We start from the raw sequence: 9,208 nt of genomic DNA, 5'->3' as shown, positions 1-9,208 counted from the left end.
TATGTCACCATGCCTAGCTAAAGATATGCTAGATATACAGGTAGTTTTAAAAATTTATTTATTTATTTGCAAGCAGAGAGAGATAGAGAGAAGGGAGACAGAGAGAATGGGTCCATTGGGACCTCTAGCCACTGCAAATGAACTCCACACCCCTGCGCCACTTTGTGCATCTGGCTTTACATGGGTACTGGAGTTTCGAACCTGGGTCGTTAGGCTTTGTGGGCAAGCACCTTAACTGCTGAGCCATCTCTCCAACCCTAAATATATATTCTTGAAAGGAAATTAGAGATTGACAATCTGATGGCAAGGTTCTAGGTTTGCAATTTGGATCAACTCAAGTTCCTATTCTATACCCCAATTTCTTCCCGTGTCTGTCTCCCATACAAGGATGACAAGCAGTCGCCATGCCCATGTGGCTCTTGCCTAGGGGGCCGGGAATCCACTCTTTGGTTCTCACGGTGGTGCAGCCAGCGCTTTACCCACCGAGCCATTGCACCGGCCCCTCGATCGCCTTACTTCTGAAATGACAGCTGAACTACAAGAATGGGCTGGGAAGTTTTGTGTTGCTGCCTCTTTATTTATTTGTTTATTTCTTGTAGTCGGATCTATGAATTTGTTAACCCATGCTGGATATTTGGTTTGCTCCCCCACACTGGTTCTTCAGCCTTTTTCACCAGGCTGCAGCCCCCGCCCCAGGCTCTGAGGATTATGCCATGGTCTTCCTCACCAGCTGGCTGCCCCTCAGGACCAGCAGTGCAGGGCATGAGAAAGACCTGGAGTAGGTTCTCCCAGCATCCTCCTGCAGGTCACTGGTGGGCAGCGGTTGCGTTCCTGACTAAAGTACCTTTCCTCCAGCTCTCTCTACTCCCTCTGAATTCTAGAACAAACCCCCAATTCTGGTCCTGGGGATTGGGGTGGCAACTGTGGTAATCTCCAGAGCTCCATCATCCCTTACAGGTTTCCTTGAACACTTTATTAGCCCACATCTGTGGAAAAAAAAATCTTTATTTAAGTCTCCTTTGCCAACTGTGGAACCGTGGTAGATTCCCACTGCTGTAGCAAGTGTTCTCAGAAACATCTCCGTTGGGGTCTGGGGAGATGGCTCCATCATCAAGTGCTTGCAATGCATGGCAACCTGGTTTCAGATCCACAGCACCCATGTAAGCGGTGGGCTCCGTGGTATGCACCTGGAATACCAGCTCTGGGGATCCCCGGCATCTGTTGACTAACTAGCTGAGTCAGTAAGGACCAGTGAAATACCCAGTCTTAAAAAATATAGTGAAGGGGCTGGAGAGATGGTTTAGCGGTTAAGCGCTTGCTTATGAAGCCTAAGGACCCTGGTTCAAGGCTCGACTCCCCAGGACCCACGTTAGCCAGATGCACAAGGGGCCGCAGGCATCTGGAGTTCATTTGCAGTGGCTGGAGGCCCTGGCGCAACCAAACCCTCTGTCTATCTGCCTCTTTCTCTGTCTGTTGCTCTCAAATAAATAAATAAAAATGAACAAAAATTATTAAAAAATATATAGTGAAGGGCTAGAAAGATGATGCAGTGCTTAAGGAGCTTGCCTGCAAAGCCTAATGACCTTGGTTTGATTCCCCAGTACCCATATAAAGCCCGATGTACAAGGTGACACATGCATCTGGAGTTCATTTGCAGTAGCTGAGGCCCTGGCCTCTCTTCTTCTTGCTTCTCTTGCTTTCTCTCTAAAAAATAAAAAAATAAAAAAAAAAAAAAAAGGGGCTAGAGAGATGGCTTAGTGGCTAAGGCATTTGCCTACAAAGCCAAAGGACCTCAGTTCGATTTCCCAGTATGCACATAAGCCAGATGCACAAGGTGATGCATGCATCTGGAGTTCATTTGCAGTGGCTGGAGGCCCTGGAATGCCCATTCTCTCTCTCTCTCTCTCTCTCTCTCTCTCTCTCTCTCTCTCTCTCTCTCTCTCTCTCCCTCCCTCTTTCCCTCTCTCAAATAAATAAATAAAAACGCTAAAACACTAAAAAATAAGGAATGCTAATCTTTCCTGAGGGCACTGCCCCTGTGACTCTGACACCTCCAGACAGGTTTCATGTCCAAACACTGTGGTACTGGGGAGCAACCATTTCAACACATGAATCCTGCAGAGCTCTCCTGTACCACAGTGAGCAATTGCTGGAGCCCACGCTTGGGCGGGGAGGGGAGCCAGAGCCTGGGACAGGCAGGAAATTGTTCCCTGTGGTGGGTGATCATCGCACTAGTGGGTGTCACTGGTGTGTGGTTTGGTTCCCCAGACTGCAGGCAGCAAATGACAGATCACATGCAGGCCTCCTCATTTAAATGCAACCTCCTCTTCCAGATTTCCCTGTCCTGGGGAGTATACGATGCAAGCTGCCCCAAATGTTCCACTCAGAATGATCCATCCTCACTTATTTTGGGGATGCGTTTAAACTCGAGGGTGGACAGCATGGCCCTTGGGAATGTGCTTTCACGCATTAGCAGTTGGTTTTAAACACCAAATATGCTGCCGTCAGTCATAGAGGGACATAATAATACAACTTCAAAAGTGCAGAGCCCAAAAGAAAGGGTATTATTAATGGGAAAAAATTTTAAAGTCATATTAAAGAGCCTCGAGTCCAGTAGAAAAAGCCAAGAAATGGGAACAAAATTAGCATTATTATAGCTTTTCATGGTAACTTACTCTGGGTTTTTATGGTGGCTTAAAAAAAGGGGAGGGGAAGAGGAAAAAATCTAGCTGATCATAATTTATCCAACCAAATATATTTCCCATCCCCAATGCACCTGCGATACTGACTGTATTTAGAGTGTTTTCTTTTCAGATCTATTCTGTGGCCGTTTGTAGCTCACGGTGTTCTTGGGGAAAGCAGAGTTTTGTGTGAAACAGTAAATAGCAAGGCCCTTGGAGGCCTTTCAGAAAAAGGTTCAGTTTAAGAGCCAGAAATTGTGATTATTAATTTGCATCTTAATAATCCAAGTCTTCACAAAAGCCCATGCTGGAAAGGCACCCTCGTGAGACTCAGCAGAGGGTGACAGCTGTGATAAACGTGCCACCTCAAGTGTCAGAGGACAAGATGGTTCCGAGGAGGGAGGCCTTGTTCCTTTCCCCACTGACTGATTTCCCTTCGTCTACTGCTGTGTGCTCAGCTCAATGCAACTGTCCCTCTCTGAGCCTCACTTTCCCATCGTGTCACAGAAGAGTACCAGGGCCCAAGGTCCTAGGCGAGCCTTCTCAGTTTACCTTTAAGGTCTTGACAGCTCCACAGCGCTGAGATGATAGAGCAGATCCCTGCATAGACTGCTGTGAACTAGTCAGAGCTGCCTTTATTTGGAAGTAGGTGAAGTTTAACTGTCTCTTTTAAAGAACATTGTTTTACTGTCTAACATGGGGCTGGAAGAATGGCTTAGTGGTTAAGGGGCTTGCATGCAAAGCCAAATGATCCGGGTTTGATTCCCTAGAGCCCACGTAAGCCAGATACACAAGGTAATACATGCATGTGGAATTCATTTGCAGTGGCTGGAGGCTCTGGTGTGCCCATTCTCTCTCTCTCTCTCTCTCTCTGCCTCTTTTTCCTTCTAAAATAAATAAATAAATTTTAAAAAAGAAATACCTAACACAGAAATTTAGTACCTTCACCATTTTTTAAATTTCATTTTTAATGGCAAGATAACATTTTATGATATGTAATGGGATATACATATGTGTGTCTATCTCAGTGGTGGTATGAATTCCATCATTCACACTGGCATGTGACTCTCACCTCCCTTGGGTCCAGAGAACTATCTGACAAAACTGAAGCCCTATGCCATGAATAGCATACCTTTCTGTCTGAGCTCAGCTTCTAGCAATGCCGTTCTAAGTTTGGTTTCTATAAATTTGGTGCTCTAAGGAGAATAACAGAGTGTTGGAGGGTTATTTTTTCAAAACGGTTTTTTTAGGGCTGGAGAGATAGCTTAGCGGTTAAGCGCTTGCCTGTGAAGCCTAAGGACCCCGGTTCAAGGCTCGGTTCCCCAGGACCCACGTTAGCCAGATGCACAAGGGGGTGCACGTGTCTAAAGTTCTTTTACAGTGGCTGGAAGCCCTGGCGCGCCCATTCTCTCTCTCTGTCTATCTGCCTCTTTCTCTGTCTGTTGCTCTCAAGTAAATAAATTTTAAAAATAAACAAAATGGTTTTTTTATGAGGATTGGACTTTAGTTGTCTGTGAGGAGGCCTGATCTCACCATCATGTGACGATACTGCCAAGCTGCCCTCGGGACCTACCTGACGCTCCAAGAGTGCTCATTGCCCCAATCCTGGGCTTCCTTCCCGTGACCACCCTGTCCACGTGTACTGAGCAGGGTTGGCACCCAGAAATGAAAGGAGGACCATTCTTCAGATGCTTATGTCAGGCTGGGCCCCTGATGGAGTAGCAAGCAGGGATCAGACAGATTCCTGGTACTGGGCCCCCTCTGGCTCCTGAAAACTGCGCAGTGTCCTCTGGGAGCAATATGTTGTTATAAAGACCCTCCTCCCTCCAGCTGAACTTCCCTCCAGAGACTTAAGGCCAGCAAACCTCCCATGTCCCTTTTTTAAAAATCTTTTCCCCTTCTTGGATCCAGATATTCAAAAGCCAACACAAATCCCACGACAGTGGGAAAGTGACCATGACCATGCCAGGCAAGGGAAAGGTGTGGACCCAGGGGAGAGGTGAAGGTTACCTCTCAGGCTGGTCCTTGGCAAGCAGAAAATTCTGAGTTTGGGGGAAGAATCTGATGTGCAGAGTTAGAGTTAAATGTCAACTTTGCTCCATCAACAAGAACAACAACAACAAAAATCACAAGCATACAAAGAAACAGGAGAATATGGCCATTCAAAGGGAAAAAGGAAATCAACAGAAACTGTGCCTTAAAAAGACGTGACACTCTGATCAAGACTTTAAAACAACTGTCTCATAGGTCCCTGAAAACTTAAAAGGAAAAGATGGAGAAAAAATCCAGAAAATGATGTAGGATTGAAATGGAAAAGTGTACTAAAAAGAGACTCGGAAGCTGTAAACTGCAGCAACTGAAATTAAAAGTTCACTGGATGGATCCAAAGGCAGAGCTGAGCTGACAGAAGAGCCCGTGACCTTGAGAAGAAAGGGGAACCACTATGAGAAACAGCTTCTTAAACTAGGTCACAACCCCTTATGGAACCAAAGTCACTAAATGTGGGGGTGGCAAAGCAACTGACGGCAATGTAAGGTTTCTGAACTCACAGTGACCAAAAGTGATTTCAACATTAAAACTGTAGTGAACTCAGGTGTTTGGGGCAGTCCTTGCTTGTGTTGGTCACATGGCTTAAGTGGAGCCCACTGCTCATTTTTCCTGTGCACACACTCCCAGCGGATGCCTAAACTGCCTCAGTGCACGTGCAAGACTGTTGTACACTATGAACTGTAGTGTTTTCACTGTGCACACCAAGTCTGCTTTTTTTTGGCAGATCTTATGTGCCTCAGGCTGCTCTCAAACTCTGTAAGTAACCAAGGCTGGTCTTGAACTCCTTATCCTTCTACCTCCATCTCCCAAGTTCTGGGATTACAAACAGGCTCTACCAGACCCAGTTCTACTCCTATAGAAATGTAATAAGTTTATTTCAGAAAACAAAGACCTTTACTATTATTTTGCTGTCATTATTCAGCAGGTAAGTATCAAATTAGTATATCTTTGGATTGCATTGTGTTTTAATTTGAGAGGTAGAGAGAGAATATGAATGGGTATGCCTGCCGGGACTTCCAGCAGCTACAGACTCCAGATGCCTGTGCTACTGTGTGCATCTGGCTTATGTGGGTCCTAGGGAATTGAACCTGAGTCCTTTGGGTTTGCAGGCAAACACCTTAACCCCTAAACCACCTCTCTAGCCCCAGAATGCTTGAGTTTTAAAATTGCTCTTTGAGTTGTGAGTTAGATGTCATAGAAAGACTTGGCTTAAGACTAGGATAGACTTGGTAACAATTTCTGAAATAGCCTTAAATATGCTTCTGTCATTTTGTACTATGCATTTATGCAAAGTGGCATTCTCAGCATAGATGATTATTAAATGAAAATATCTATTAACTCTGAAAACCACTGTGGATGCTCTGTGTTCTGTAGTTCCAAATATTTAGCCAGAATTTAGTTTTTATGTAAAAATAAACAAACTCACTTATTAGTGTGAAAATTTGTTTTTCTCTTTAATAAATGGTAAAATTATATGCATACCAAATAATTTTGTTGTTGTTTGTAGACAGAGTCTCACTCTAACTCAGACTGACTTGGAACTCATTATGTAGTCTAAGCTGGCCTTGAATTTATGGTGATCCTCCTACCTTGGCATCCCAAGTGTTGGGATTGTAGACATTAGGACATTAGCCACTGTGGCCAGCTTCAAAGAAGTAGTTTTAAATAAATTTATTTATGAGTTATTATCAATAAATGTTTGATTTATATATCTAATTTATATACTTATATTCCCAAGGTCTCATAAAAATTTCTTGGGCACAAAGGGGCCATAAGTGGAAAAAATTTAAGAAGTTTTGTCGATAGAACAGAAAGAAAAAAGGCTATAGAAAAGCCAGCAGAATCTAAGGAACCTGTGGGACACATTGTGGAAGTTTCAAAAGGAAAAGAGAGGGAAAGGGAGAGAATGTTTGCAGAACTAATGGCTGAAAATTTTCCAAATAAAGAACAGTATGAATACCCACATCCAAGAAGCTTAACAAATTCTAAGTAGGAAAAACTCAAGGACCCACATCATGACAGCCTCGCCCCAAGGTCTTGCTTGTGTCACCCATGACTTAGTCCTTACTCAATGAAGGGGCATGCACGTGTGCATATGCACGCGCGCGCGCGCGCGCATGTGTGTGTGTGTGTGTGTGTGTGTGTGTGTGTGTGTGTGTGTTCCAAGGTTGCACACACTGGCTGCTCTACAGTTCTTGGGTCTTGGGGTGGCAATGACCCCAACTGCAACAAACATTACTCTTAATGGTGACTCTCAGTGAAAACATCAGTGTCCATAGCTTTTCTGAGCTGCTTGTAGTAAAAGTTGAGAAAAGAAAAATTTAAAGAGCCCCAGCATGGTGGTGCACGCCTTTAATCCCAGCAGAGGTAGGAGGATCCCTGTGAATTTGAGGCCACTCTGAGACAACACAGTGATTGCAGGTCAGCCTGGGCTAGAATGAGAGCCTACCTCGAAAAGCCAAAACAACAACAACAAAAAAGAAAGAAAGACTTTAAAGACAAAATTTAAATTGAAAGGGAAGCAGGTCATAAAGATTTGGAAAATTCTCAGCTTGGCTATGTCAAGAAAAGTGAGATTAGCAGAGAAGTAAGGATGTGTTCATGGGCTCGTTTAATAAATGTCTGATGAGAATGATAAAAAGAATGCAGGTTCTGCTCCTCAACATGAGGGAGGAATAAATGTCAGAAATTTGTGGCTGCCGTGTCCATCATAGGCCCAAAGTACTAGGGCCTTAGTGCCAAAACAGCTTCTGTGGAAAAGTTCAAGGGCTCCTGGGGGACCTTGGAGCTCTGGACCACTTTTGGTCTTTGCTCCTCATATCTAACAGAGCTACCTAGGGTGGCTCCCTTGGGCAGGTGTATCTTCATGCAGATACTCACCCACAACAGCAAGCCTTGGTGCCATCCATGTGGTACTCACTCGCAAGGCACACAGAGGCATGTGCTGTGGAGGCATGGCGTCCTCACATAGATGTCAAAGGATGGCTCCTGACCCTCCAGCCCCTGCTTCCCAAGTGCTGGGATTACAGGTGTGTGACATCATGACCAGCTCCCATTTTAAGCAGCCATTCTACTGCTTTTCAATTTATTTAAAAAAAATATATTTGAGGGAGAAAGGGGGGGGTCAGGAAGGGAGAGAGAGAATAGGCATGCAGGGCCTCTGGCCACTGTTAATGAACTCCAGACATGTATACCACTTTGTGCATCTGGTTTTATGTGGGTCCTTGGGAATCGAACCTGGGTCCTTTGGCTTTATTGGCAAGTGCTTTAACCACTAAGCTATCTCTCCAGCCCCATTACCAATTTCTTAGTCAGCTTTGGCTACTATAACAGAACACATGAGTCTTGGAAATTTAAGAACAGAAACTTACTTTCCTGTTCAGGGGGCTGAGGAGTTCAAAATCATGTGACGTCTGGTGATTGGACTTGTTCCTGTATCCTCCTGCGGAAGGAAACATTTGTGTGCTTATGTGGCAAAAGGACAAGTCACTGGATGGTGCATCAAGCCTCTTTCATGAAGACTTAATACCATTCATGAGGGAGGAGCCCCCTCCTCGGGTCTAGTCGCTCACTGCTCATGGGCCCCCACCTCTTCCACTAGCTCACCAGTATCACCTGCGTTTTGGAGGGGACACATTCCAACCACAGCAACATGGGAAACAAACTACCAACCAGTCTAGCAATAGATGGATGGGGAAGCAAAATGTAGTGTGTGTCTACAATTACATGCTCTTCAGCTTTACAAAGGAAGAAAATTCCAGTGTATGCTGAATAGGAAATGGATGGGGCTAGGGATATACTTCAGCTGGTAGAGTGCTTACTTGACATGCACAAAGCCTTAGTTTCTATCCCCAGAGCCAAACAAACTGTGTGTGATAGTCCATGCCTGTAATCCCAGCACTGGAGAAGTAGAGATAGGAAGACTACATGTTCAAGGTCATCCTCAGTTACGCAGTAAATCTGTAGACGGCCTGGGATATGTGACTGTTAGGATAGTAAGAGGCAAAAATACAAACCGCATCTATCTTCTCCCAAATTAATTGGATATTTGCTGAGTCACTTCTCCCTCTGCTGTGCTAGAAGTCAGGAGCTTCAGTGTTTCCACTGAGATGACAAAAAAAAAAAGCTTTGTTAACCCAACCTGACCCTAACAAGGAGTTCTCTGGGCTCGCCCCAGGCCTGACAGTCCAAGCTCCCCCTCTTGCTGACTCTATTAACATATGTAAAGACTTTCAAAGTGACTTCTAATGCTGTCCTGTTTCTTTAAAGGCCGCTGACAGCCTTCCAACTGTTCTCCAGCCTGAACTTTTGAATTTATTACACAGCCGTGCTGGGAGGGCAGAACCAGACTTGAGCCACTCCAGGCTATTAAAAAAGTTGTTTGGGGATCCATTACCCCAGTTCTCCCCAGCACAGCCCTGCCCATAGCTCACCCCAGGCTCCCTATATCATATTAACTGGACCCAATGAGTATGTAG

The sequence above is a fragment of the Jaculus jaculus genome, chromosome 11, assembly GCF_020740685.1.
Source record: "Jaculus jaculus isolate mJacJac1 chromosome 11, mJacJac1.mat.Y.cur, whole genome shotgun sequence".
NCBI classification, from domain to species: Eukaryota; Metazoa; Chordata; class Mammalia; order Rodentia; family Dipodidae; genus Jaculus; species Jaculus jaculus.
Note: the sequence above shows the minus strand (reverse complement) of the source record.